Source organism: Amphibalanus amphitrite, unplaced genomic scaffold (assembly GCF_019059575.1).
Source record: "Amphibalanus amphitrite isolate SeventyFive unplaced genomic scaffold, NRLGWU_Aamphi_draft 000017F_arrow, whole genome shotgun sequence".
In the NCBI taxonomy this organism is placed as follows: Eukaryota; Metazoa; Arthropoda; class Thecostraca; order Balanomorpha; family Balanidae; genus Amphibalanus; species Amphibalanus amphitrite.
The window spans coordinates 559599-571870 of NW_024881513.1; the positions used below are offsets into that span (position 1 = coordinate 559599).

At 47.1% G+C, this 12272-nt stretch overlaps 1 long non-coding RNA gene across 1 annotated transcript; it reads right to left on the reverse strand.

Annotated features, from left to right (window-relative positions):
• Positions 1-5821: 5821 nt before the first annotated feature.
• On the reverse strand, positions 5822-9455 carry LOC122387540. Its single transcript, XR_006257618.1, has 3 exons — positions 8573-9455; positions 7131-7270; positions 5822-6621 (listed from the first exon to the last, which is right to left on the reverse strand). It is a non-coding gene; the product is annotated as an uncharacterized LOC122387540 (long non-coding RNA).
• Positions 9456-12272: the final 2817 nt, after the last annotated feature.

Here is a 12272-nt window from a genome sequence, read left to right on the forward strand (position 1 = left end):
GGAGGGTCCCTTTAACTGGTCGATAAAAACAATGGTAAGTGTTTACAAAGTAATATAAAGGCATGGGTCGGGTGGGCTACCATTTATATATTTTTCTTTTTAGTTAAAAAAAATTCATAGTGTCAGGGCTGTGACGAAAAATAAGTGGCCTAAATCCGATGAGAAAACAGGATTTGGGGGTACCCTAGGTTTGGCTCCTGCATGAGTTGGCCCCCCCCCCCCAAAACGCAAGTCTGGATCCGCCAGTGACTGAACGCCTGTATTTAGTAGCTGTAAGTTGCTCTCCTAATAAGCAGGTAAGATTGATTTGAAAGGGACATGACAATGCAACATGGGTGCATTTTCTGAAGTTGTCAGCTGATGATGTTGAAGGAGCAATTGATATGCTCAGTCATCTGTACCAGGTGTGCAAGTTCCCTTATTTATGATGGCAAATGATAAAACCGTTTCAGGTTTGCATGGGCTTTACCACTTCCATTGTTGCTGGACATCCTTTGAAATTATTTTCATATGTTAGACTGCTTATCAGAATGTAAGTTAAAGCATTAAAAATTTTATGCTTCAGCATTTAAGATTGATCTTGAAGTCTCACAGCCGTGGCCACAGCCGTAGTCGTGCTCTTGGAAATATTTGCAGCCGCCCCGGCCCACAGCCGTGGGGATGCAGCCAGCCGCGGCTGCAGCCGGCCGGTGCAGACTGCAGACCTCTGACACGCAGTGCGCGACGTCCGGGAGATTGGCCACCACTCCCTGACCCCCGCCCCTCTACCCCCGGACGCTGGAACGCCAGCCGGCGCCCGGCGCAGTTGTGTGACCGCGCTGCGGCCGGCTGTCGTCTCCGTCATGTCTCACTGGGCCAGGCCCATGTCGTCCCCTATCTCCCTGTGTGTCCAAGTGCACAGATGACGTCACACGAAGGGGCGGAGTCGGGGGCGGAGCCTGGCGCAACGGCCGCCATATTTGAATTTGTTTTATCAGAATGTATTCTATATTTTGGGTTTCAGTCAATTGTTATCGATAGTTTTATGAACGGTTAGCTGTAATATAAGTGATTTATCAAGAAAAAGCACATATTCCGCTTGCAATTTCGATTTAAATACGACCCGCGCCTAGATTCGAACGCACGATCTTTGGATTACGGCGCAAGCATCCTAACCACTACGCTACCGCGGCGGCGTGGCGACCGGCGGAAGGGAGGCTGCGGAGGCATGGGGGCTTTTTTACGCATTTTTGGAAAAACTAATGGGTTTAGTGAAAAACGCTTCTTAGATAATTCGAAGAAAAATGTCTCGGCTTTCCGATGATGCACTTAGTTTTGTGCTAGCTTTAGCAGGGTTTGTTCTACAGCGCTTCAAAAATCGCCCATTTGCATAGGACTTAAACGGGGCTTCAAGACTTGCCCCCAGATGACGTCACGAGCTGACGTCACGATCAGGTAGAATCGCCGTACGACCCTACCTGGTATATAGGGCCTTGCACTGGGCTGCGGGGTGCGCCGACCGCAGGTGGCGGGCTGCTGGGCGGGCTCGGCGGCCGGCGCCGCCACTCCTCCGGCACTAAACAGTCGGCTCTCGGTCTGAGCGCGGCCGTCCCGGAGCTCCGACCGCCGCACACAGGGCCGATCGCCAGGTCTAGCATGACATGGGTAAAAAAATCGAACTTTGTGGATGTGCAATGAAACCTATACCAATTTGTTCCAAAACGATCATGCTACATTGCTGTGGTCTTTGTTTTCAAACACAATTGCTATTTCATGGCGAAAACTCAGCTTAAACACGAACTTCGGAATCGTTTGGACCGAACTCGTCCCCTGCACTCTTCGACAACGTATCTTTGATCCACGAAAACAATCACAATTTGAGGAGGAATTCCACATTTATATGCATCAAACGATAGCTCCGGATCTGCAGAACACACATAACCACATGAAAATGGCGAACTCTTACTTGGGTATGATGTATTGGCACCGCAAAGATTTAAAGACGAAAATATAATTTCACATAATTGATGTCACACACAAATAGACTTTTAAAAAAAGTACCGCAGAGTACCGCTTCGAAAATCTCGCTGCATGTCAATGATTCATTGCACTACAAGATCCAACAGTCATTTTTTTGCGACTTTTTGCGACTTTGGATGTAGCAGCCAAACATCAACCCGCGCCGGACCGGTGCTCGGCGTCAAACGCGCCGGGCCGGGAGGTGCTGATTGAACACTCCCCTTCTAACTCGGCTCTTGGGCTACATAGCGACACGTAGTAAGAGCGCCCGAAATTCCAGATGGAGTAATTAGTCATTTCTAGGTCAGGTCAAAGGTCACGTCACTAGAGGTCATCAAAGGTAAAATGTTGCATATTTCAACATTTCTCGAAAACCGGCCCTTACCTCGGGGACGAATAGAGCTACATCGTCGCGGAAAAGTGCATTCAATTGCTCTTTTAGCGGTCTTTCCGAAATAAGCCATCAGATTTGGCTTAACCCTCGCCCCTAGTGGTGTTTTTCCAGCCGCGAACGTATAGAAGGGGTCCGTTGGACCCTCCCCCCGCCGCTTCGCCCCTGATCGAGCTAGAGCTTCGCGGAAAAGACGAGCGTAATGCCCGTGACAAGAGGAAGCTGATGATACCTAATTGTAAGGTCCTAGGTCATCGATTGACCTTCCAGGTCAGGTCAATGACCCAAACGTCGGGAAAATCGGGACCTGTTAGAACGTCGTAAACGGTGGCTGCTATGGGTTTTTTGGGTGCTGATCACGAATATAATGTTATTTACGATCATAGATGATGTCTTCATACATTTAGGCCAGGTCGGGTCAGGTCAGGTCAGGTCAACCAGTAAGGGTTTTGCCGGGTATTTGCAGTAGGTGGCAACCGCCTCTGACAGCTTTGTAACATGTTACGAAGGCACCAAATCTACATAGTAAATGTTCAAATGGTTGCTAGATTCGAATTCAGCTCCAAAAACTAGCCTAGAAACATGTAAAACTCGAAAAAGTGAACTAAGGCCATCAAAGGTCAATGACCTTACCTGACCTTCTGGTGACCTTGACACCCACCCTAATGCATGGGAGCAACATAATATCCCATGTTTGAACGCTTTAAGCCAAGAAAAGACTGCAAACCCGCGGCTAATGCGAGCCGACATACGCTGAATCGCGATTCCGGCCAAACATGGTCTCGAAAGAAGGTCACAGGTCAAAGATCATTAAGGTCAGGGTCATGAAATTTTCAGGTTAGCTGTAAAAGTAGTTATCGCGAGGGTACTGAAAGTTTCGTTGCGATCGGCCGCTTTTTACGCGAATTACTCGCGAAAAACCAAGGGTTCCTTTCGAAGATTCAGGCTCTGTCGCGCTAGAATGGCATATCGGCCCACTGTGCGCCGGCCGCCGCCGGGAGTCGGCCACTGCACTGACAGCTGCAGTGGGCCGGGGCGCCCGCCGCCGCACACTGGTCGGAAACGCTCCAGCGAGAGGCCAGCGGCCTTTCCGCAAAAGTTTTTTGCTTGTTATTCCACAACTAGTGAAGCAAACTTCATAAAACTTTGCATACCTTCTCTGTCATATGTAAGCTATCATTTGGATGTCAAGCACTAAATATATGACGTGAATCTGTTAAGTTATCACGTCATAATTGAGTATAATACAGGATCTAGCACCACTTTATGTCAACAAGGGAAATTGGGAGCTGCTATTCGGGCACCGGGAATGGTTTCATGCACTCCTTGTAAGGTCCAAGTGCTTCACTTAAGCATTGTTGACTTTGCGTGACGTCATTTATGACGTCACTAAGGCCATATAAGTTTTTCGTCAATAACTCCTGATCAGATGGAGCTAGAGAGTCGGGAAAGCCACCATTGGACTCAGGAAGACCTGCTGAATCGAATGATATGCAATATGACCTCCTTCAACCATTTTCGTGACCTGACGGGCTCCGACCTGGCCTTGACCCGAGGTTAACACCTTAAGTTGACTTCACCCGAACACCAAGTATAGCATTCAACGCGCCTGAGCTAGACAAACACGATGATGTCAAAATCGCGGCAGTGCGACCATTTTTGGCAAAGTAATTCACCTAAAACCGAGCCCGTGCCTTGTGGCACTTACCTGACCTAAGAGTTCACTGGCTGACCTAAGACCTTAAAATCGGGTAGTACCTAAAGGCCGCCCCACACTGGACCTCGCATGCGGGTTGCGAGTTTTTGGGTTTTCGGGTTTCTTCAAAATCAAATAATACAATCTAGGCCGAGTGACCCACACTACCATCTAACAAGCGAGTCTGCATGTTTTTAGCTCGCGAGCCACCTTGCATTGCATTCCAAAAGTTGATTTTGAGTCAACTTTCGATTTTCCTCGCTGCGAGGTCTGCGAGTTCTGCGAGGTTTGCGGGTTTTTCGTTGGAGCCGAATTTTGGTTCGTTGCGCTGGTATTGCGACTATATGTAAGTTTCTGAAGGTGTACCGGCTTCACTGCATTCATGAAGTTACCATAAGGAAACGGTCTAATCACTCTATGAATTAGTATTATGCCCGCAAACTCAAAACCCGCAAACCCGCAACCCGCATGCGAGTTCCAGTGTGGGGCGGCCTTAATTGTTGCGTCTTATAACGGCACACAAGCTTGTTTTTTCCGCGAGGCTCTAGCTCAATTAGAGGCGAAACGGCGAGGGAGTTGTACCAACCCTCCCCGTCAATATAGAAAACCAATCGGTCCGGCCAGGGTTAAATACCGGAATTGTGATCTAATGTAAAAAGACGGCCCAAGGTAACCCGACGTCAGTGACAGGTGTCCTATATTTGCAGCGTCTTATATTCACGAAGGTTTCAATTTCCACTTTCTTCAGCCGAGTGATGGTTGTCAATAGCAAGGCTCTCTAAATGCAAGCCGTAATCGCCACCCCACATTTTCTACTCTTGTGGAAAACCTTCTTAGTCATCAAAAATGTATGCACATATGAATAATTAGAACTTCATTTTCAAAGTTTTATAGAAATAAGATTTCACATTACATTATTATAAGGCTACCTGTCCATTTCGTCCAACCAATTAAATATTCATCCAGCAGAAGGCAGGTACCTCTGAGAAGGTACTGATATCTCTTATCTACACCAATATTTCAGGAAAATGACAGAGACTGAGAAACTATTAAAACTTCAGCGTATGAAAGGGATGTTATGGCTTATGCACATTGAAAAACATCAGATAATGCTTTTGAACCATCTCATTCACCAGCACACATCAATCCGGCTCCTGGCTTCTGTCAAGGAAACATTCCAAAATAATGCATTATTTTATTTCATTGACCACCTTGCAAAAGACAAACAGCAAACACATCACCACCAAAAACAAAAATAGTCAACAGGTAGGTACCAGCTGATCTAGCCGTGCTGTGTCATGTGCCTTTGAAAAGCTTGAGCAGTCAGGGTTGAATAACGCAGACGGGAGCTAGAGCTATTCATCTCCTTTCCTGTTTTCGCTGGTCCGCCAGTCACCAGCATCGTTCCGTGCTCTCCATCGTCGCGATTCGGCCGTGTTGTCCTTTGTGCGTCAGCAACGACACAGTGAGAGAGAGAGAGAGAGAGAGAGAGAGAGGGAGAGAGAGAGAGAGAGAGCGAGAGAGAGAGAGAGAGAGAGAGAGAGAGAGAGAGAGAGAGAGAGAGAGAGAGAGAGAGAGAGAGAGTCTCGGATCACGCCAGACAAGACAGCCACATGGATATTTTTGTTTATTTACTTTCCAGTGATCGCAAGGGTTTTGTTGTTTGGAACCGGGTGTGATCAGTATTTGACGCATTTCTGTGCTCTGTATGATAATTGATAAAACTGAAAAAATAGTGAAATATATCCACTTTAATTCACATATCGCTTTTGATTCATGGTACGGCTGCTTGATTTTGCCACAGCGTACATAGTACATACACAGCCGATCTCGGCAGGTTTCTGTTCCAGAACAGCAGCTGCAGTGGACACCAAAAATTCATTCATGTTCTGACAACTTATTCCAAAGATACACATATTTTACGACGAACGTTCCTGAGAAAGTAATTTCTCGCTCACAGATGCTCAGCAGGAAGCGCGCGATTGATTGCAACTAGCACGCTCACGATTTCTAATATAGCGCTGGCCAAAACCTGCCCCTTACATGCAAATATAATAATCTTAATTCCAGTCTCTGTCCTATTTATTATCTATTAGCGCATCGAGAGTGAATGATACCACGGCATAGCCGTCATATTACATAGCACAAATTGCGAGACGACGTCGAGACCCGTATTGGCGTATCCTTCACAGATCCGGGTGTCTCGCCTCCACTCTCAATTAACCCTGGCACACCATCAACCGAGCCACGTCGGCTCCGACCATCTTGATCCCCGCACTGAAATCTGATGGCCGGCCCGTAATTTTATCCTATCCGTCAGCGCACACTACACCCGAGCTCAGCCTAAAGTGCACTGTGCGGCCTTCTCCGGATGACGCCTCTGAGCATGGCGCTTGACTTGCATCTGGATGCATAGAGCCTCTTGTTCGTGTACGGCCATTATCATTTCAGGAATCGGATGGTCTCGGCGGTGGCGGCGCTGGTCACCGTGGAGCCGTTGAAGACACAGTCAACTCAAGCACCCGCGACCAGTGACCTGTAAAGCAGCGAGTGGCGGCACATCAAGACGACCGTCACGATTCAGTCACGAAGGCCGTTATAGAAGTCACGGCGGCCGTCATATGCCAGCCGCGGCGACCATCACATAGCAGTCACGGTGACCGTCACAGGTCACGACGGTCGTCAAATACCACTACGAGCCACGGCGACCACGACTCATAGCTCATGATTAACGTTTCCTGTCGCACACTCAGCTATAATAACATTACATTAGCCTGTACACACATTTCTCACTCGAGAAATCGAAATCCGAGCCTGAGACCCATCATACGTCACGACACTTGCAGCGGCACCTGCATTTAGCAGACATCCCATCCCGGCAACACAAAAAGTTCCCCCGAGCCACCCACCTATAGGTGAGTGGTCCTTATAAGGACGCGGCGACGGGTCACACAATGCGATTATGTCCCTGACCTAGTGACATGGTGGGATACAGCCTGACCAGTGGCCTGTGGACGCGTTGGACTGGTCCACACAGTTACTGACCTGGAGATGATGTGATGGTTTCTGGACAATGTGGCTGGATAGACGCGCCACGTGGCTGGCCATCACAATGCTACTTCCTGCAGGTGACGTTCTACAGCTGGGATCGAACCACTGTCTCTGAACCACTGCCAGCAATGAACCTGGTGGAAGATAATATGGTCAGAACTCAGAATCTACAAAGCATAGGTACCTACAATAGGAACGACAAAGCCAAACACATGAACACAATGGCAGAATGTTATTCTAAGCTTATCATGTTTCCAAGACTTTTAGTTTAATCGACACATAAGACTGCAATTGTCTACCTACGTTAAACTTATCACATATCTAACAAAGTACTGACTTCCTGAGAAAACACAGAACTTGTTTAATTATCAAGCAGCCTTTGTCTCCGTATTCCTCACACATTGAGCAGACGGTGGATGAGGTGATAACGGTAATTAAGCTCTGTGGAAAAGAGGAAGGAAATGAAGTCCATTTTATGCTAGTGTACCAAGCTAACAGAAGAAAGACAATGAAACCTAGCTCTACCGAGGCCATACGTGGAAGAACCCAACGAGATACTGAAAGCATTCCTCTTTAACAATGATAGAAAAGAGATGGAGCAGAACAAGGATGAACTCTACCAGCTCTGGAGGCTGAGGAGAAAACTGGTGACAGAGGCGGGTGACGAGGAAAGGGCTTAACCAACATCCTAAGCTTATTCTACTAATAGTAATAGGTACCCTCCCACCCGACCTGTGTTTATAGGGCTATCAGTCCTGTGACACTCACCACACCCAGCTATTATGGCCATACTCCTGGGGGAGCTTCGGGCTTCCCACATGGGGTAGTTGTCTGAACAACCCGGAGCAGGATTGACCAGGATTGGCCAGAGGGGCAGGGCATGTACTTCATGATCGCTACACAAATAAAACTTTGTAGTGATATAATATTTTGGAGATATTTTGGACAAGGATGAGTTTTAATAACTCATCCTTGTCAGCTTTTGTTGATTAATTTTCACACCATCATTTATTTCTGGTAATTCATTTCTAATGCTCATTGCTGCAAGCTCCAAAGGCACCTACCTCAATGGCCATCCAAAGCAGGGGGTTGATACCTACGCAGAGGAGAAAGAGGATGAAATCGAGAGGGAGAACACCATGGAAGCGCGCAAAGAGAGAGCAGATGCACAAAATGAATCTGGGCATTAGGTTTATAAAGACTTGCGGTAGACTACATACTTCGTAGGATTGGTAATTGAGGCATGACAAATAAATAAAAACAAACAATGTACGCCTTGCGGAACAAGGGTATGAGGAACAGGAACATGCATGCAGCATGCAACAAACTCTGCCCTGGTGATTTCAATCTCAACTAAACCATAGAACAAAAACTTAAACAAAATCACCCAACCTGGCACAGGTAACCTCTCACAATAAAACATTAAAAGTGCTTACCATAATACCACGGGAATGGTGTGAGTGTGTGACTGAATAATGCCTAATACCTTGCCTAATATCACCAAATCCAACAACAATAATCAAAATAATCAACAAAATACACAGAAACCAAAATAAAACTGCAGAGTGTTCTCAATTAGCAAAAGAAACGCCGTTAGACCAATCAAATGCGAGCACTGGCGTTTGCCAGCGAAAGCAGTACAGAAAACTGTGCGCAACTGTGGGTGATAATCATGGTCTGCAGTTTTCAACACCGAATCTCGTAAATGCCAGAGGTCATCATGTTTTACGACTTTTATCAACAAATAGACAATTGAATTTTGTTTATTATTCATCTTGAAATAGACACCGCCATAGGCTTGTTTTTCAGTAATATTTCGTTAATTTTCATAGTGTAACCTTCAGCAGCATGAATGGTAATTCATTCTAGACCAAAAAAATATACTTAACACCTTCTAAATTGCAATAAAATACCCATATTTGGAAAGAAAATGAAATTTTGATTTTAATAAAGAATTTTTAAAGCAGATGATTGACAGTTTGACCAAGGAGCAATGATTTCGTTCAGAAATGTTGGGTTCTCAAAAATCTAAATTCGAGACTCGGAAGTAAGTTGTCAAAATGCCAGAGGTCATAGAGCTTTAGGCTTTCTGATTTCTAATAGTGTAGACAATTTTGTAAATTTTGGTAAATGTTTTAGACACCGCCATAGGCTAGTTTTTGAAAAATACTACATTTAGTGGAACAGGGTGACCAAGGACACCAATGGCGGCTGTGTATTCAACAGCTATTAAATTCAGTTCTTAACATTTAAAAGGCAACATCATGCACAGATTCTGAAAGATATTTTAAATTTGATGTTTTTGGACCATATTTATAACCCCACATCATTGATATGAATCGATAATTTGTGGTAGAACAATGGCTGGTCCGGTAGGCTGAGAAGTTCAGCACTATGCTGATTTTGTAATTCAAGGAAACAATTTTTGCCCATGATATTACTTTTTCATTTTTGATTTTGAATTTTAAGAGTAGAAAAATAATGTTGTCCCTGACAAACCCCTAAAACCTTAGAACCATTATTTTCGAAATGGCGGAGTTGGGCAAAAATTTATTTTCGTTGTTACTTTACAGATTTTGATAAGCTGTGCTCTCTGTACATTAAAGGGACCCTCCCACCTTCAAAAAAGTTAATGAATTGGCATGAAAGTGATGTCGCTCGGTTCAGAAAGAGCGAAAACGAATATCTATCAAATTTCACCGAAAAATATTCACCGGTTTTCAAAATATTAGACTTTTACTTTTGTTTACTTTTTTGGGATCTCCGCTGTTTCTAGCGACTTTATTTTAGAAGTGCGGCGTTTGCGGCAGATGTTGCGCGCAAATAGCATATACCACCGCGTGCTACAAAACGTTTTAGTCAAACATTTAAAAATCGTTAGATATCTGCGCTGACGTCACACATTCAGAGGGGTATACCTAAGCATTAGCCCCTCTGAATCAAAATGCTGCAATTTTGAAATTCAATATTTCCGATTTAAGGCATTTCTCGATGTTGTGAGTGCCGAAACCGGTAATTGTGAGCCAGGGACCCCATTTTGGCTATCTCAACTCAAATCTAATGTTAAGGTGGGAGGGTCCCTTTAAGTAAAAATATATGTTCATGAGAATCGTGGTCGTTCACTCCGATCCAGCACGGCAGACCAAAGTGTTCATGTAATCGTCCCGTTCACTAAGAATTGCGTATCTGATCGTATCATTTCATTAAAGGAAATAGTTCACTTTTTAACATGGGTTTTGAACTGGAATAGCAGTTCCGTAGCTTGGGCTGAGACGAGCATAAATCAGGAGCTTTTACAGCCCAACGATCACCCTAGGCAAAGATATTCTATTTCTCGTCCCGAAAAATGTGTCTTGCGTTGAGGATGTGTGCCTTGCATATATTCGCATCCAGTATGAAACGAGCATGGGTCCCGAAAATTCTTCACAAACTAGAGAAATTATCTACGAGAACTCTAGAGAAATTCGCTCCAGTGAGGCGCTCCAGTAACAAAAGCACGAGCAGATCGCCCAAATGCCGGTGGCAGCGATAATTTCTCTAGTTTAAGAATTTTCGGGACCCATGCTCTTTTCATACTGGATCGCGTGTGCCTTACAGAAACTGAAAAGTTCTTCCTATATCAAAAATATAGAAAATAATCTTTTGTTGTAAAAAGGTTTTATTTTCTTTGCTGATCATTTTGAACATAAAAAATCACAAATCCATTGCAAAAAAATAATTTCGTGAAAGTGAACTATTTCCTTTAACCGGAGGACCAAAAGAGTTCTTTGATGAATGTCTATTTCTGGATTACTCGTCACACACTGCACGTCAATCGAATCGTACGACACCGGCGCCGTTGCGCCGGCGGAGCCGCGCCGTCGTCGTCGTTTCGCCGCGAACTGCCGAGCCGGCCGGCGGCGGCCGGCCCGGCGCGTTGGGGCCGGTCAGCACACATGTGCTCCAGATGACCCCCCCAGGCCCTGCAGAGGACCACGTGGACGGCGGGGCTCGGCCGTGCCCGCCGCGCGCTGCCGTCGCTGTGCGGCACGGTACGTTTTCTCTCGAACATGGCCGGCCCGAATTTTCGCGTCGCTCACGGAAATTCTAAACGTAAGAGAGAAAACATTAACGAAACAACAAACAGCTGCTCGCAGGCAGCGTCTCCGTCCGTATCGTACAGCAATAAACGAACGCTAAAGCTAAGGCTGTAAACTACATCGGTTGCGCCGCGCGTCGGTCCCAATCTAAGGCTGCTACACTCTAAGGTCGTAAACTAATAATCATACAGACCGACCAGCCGAATGACCCGGGAGGGGCACTATGACAGTGTGAACGCGTAGCACTGTCGAACGGCTCACAGCTGTTAGCTAATGGCTAATCAGCAAACAAATGACAATTAACACAAGCGACAGCGCACAGAATGAGCCAGGGGCGGATCCAAGGGGGGGGGTCACATGGGTCATGGCCCCCCCTTGAGGCCCGGGGGCCCAAAGACCTGCCAGGGGCACCACCGGCCTATCAGGGGTATCACAGTCCTGACAGGGGCACCACAGGACCGCCAGGGGCACCACAGGCCTAGCAGGGACACCACGGGCCTGGTGCCCCTGGGCCCTGACAGGACTGTAACGCCCCTGACAAGCCTGAAGTGTCCCCGGCAGGCACGTGGTGCCCCTGACAGGCCTGAGGCGCCCCTGCAAGGCCGGTGGTGCCCCTGGCAGGCCTGTGGTGTCCATGGCAGGCCTGTGGTGCCCTTGCTAGGCCTCTGGTGCCCTTGCTAGGCCTCTGGTGCCCCTGACAGGCTTGTAATGCCCCTGGAAGGACTGTGGTGCCCCTGGGCCCTGACAAGCCTGAGGTGCCCCTGACAGGCCAGTGGTGCCCTTGCTAGGCCTGTGGTGCCCCTGGCAGGCCTCTGGTGCCCCTGACAGGGTTGCGGTGACCTTGGAAGGACTGTGGTGTCCCTGGGCCCTGACAAGCCTGAGGTGCCCCTGACAGGCCCGTGGTGCCCTTGTTAGGCCTGTGGTGCCCCTGGCAGGCCTCTGGTGCCCTTGCTAGGCCGCTGGTGCCCCTGGCAGGCCTCTGGTGCCCTTGCTAGGCCGCTGGTACCCCTGCGCCCGGAGAGGACTGGTGCCCCTGAAAAGTCTGAAGTGCCCCTCG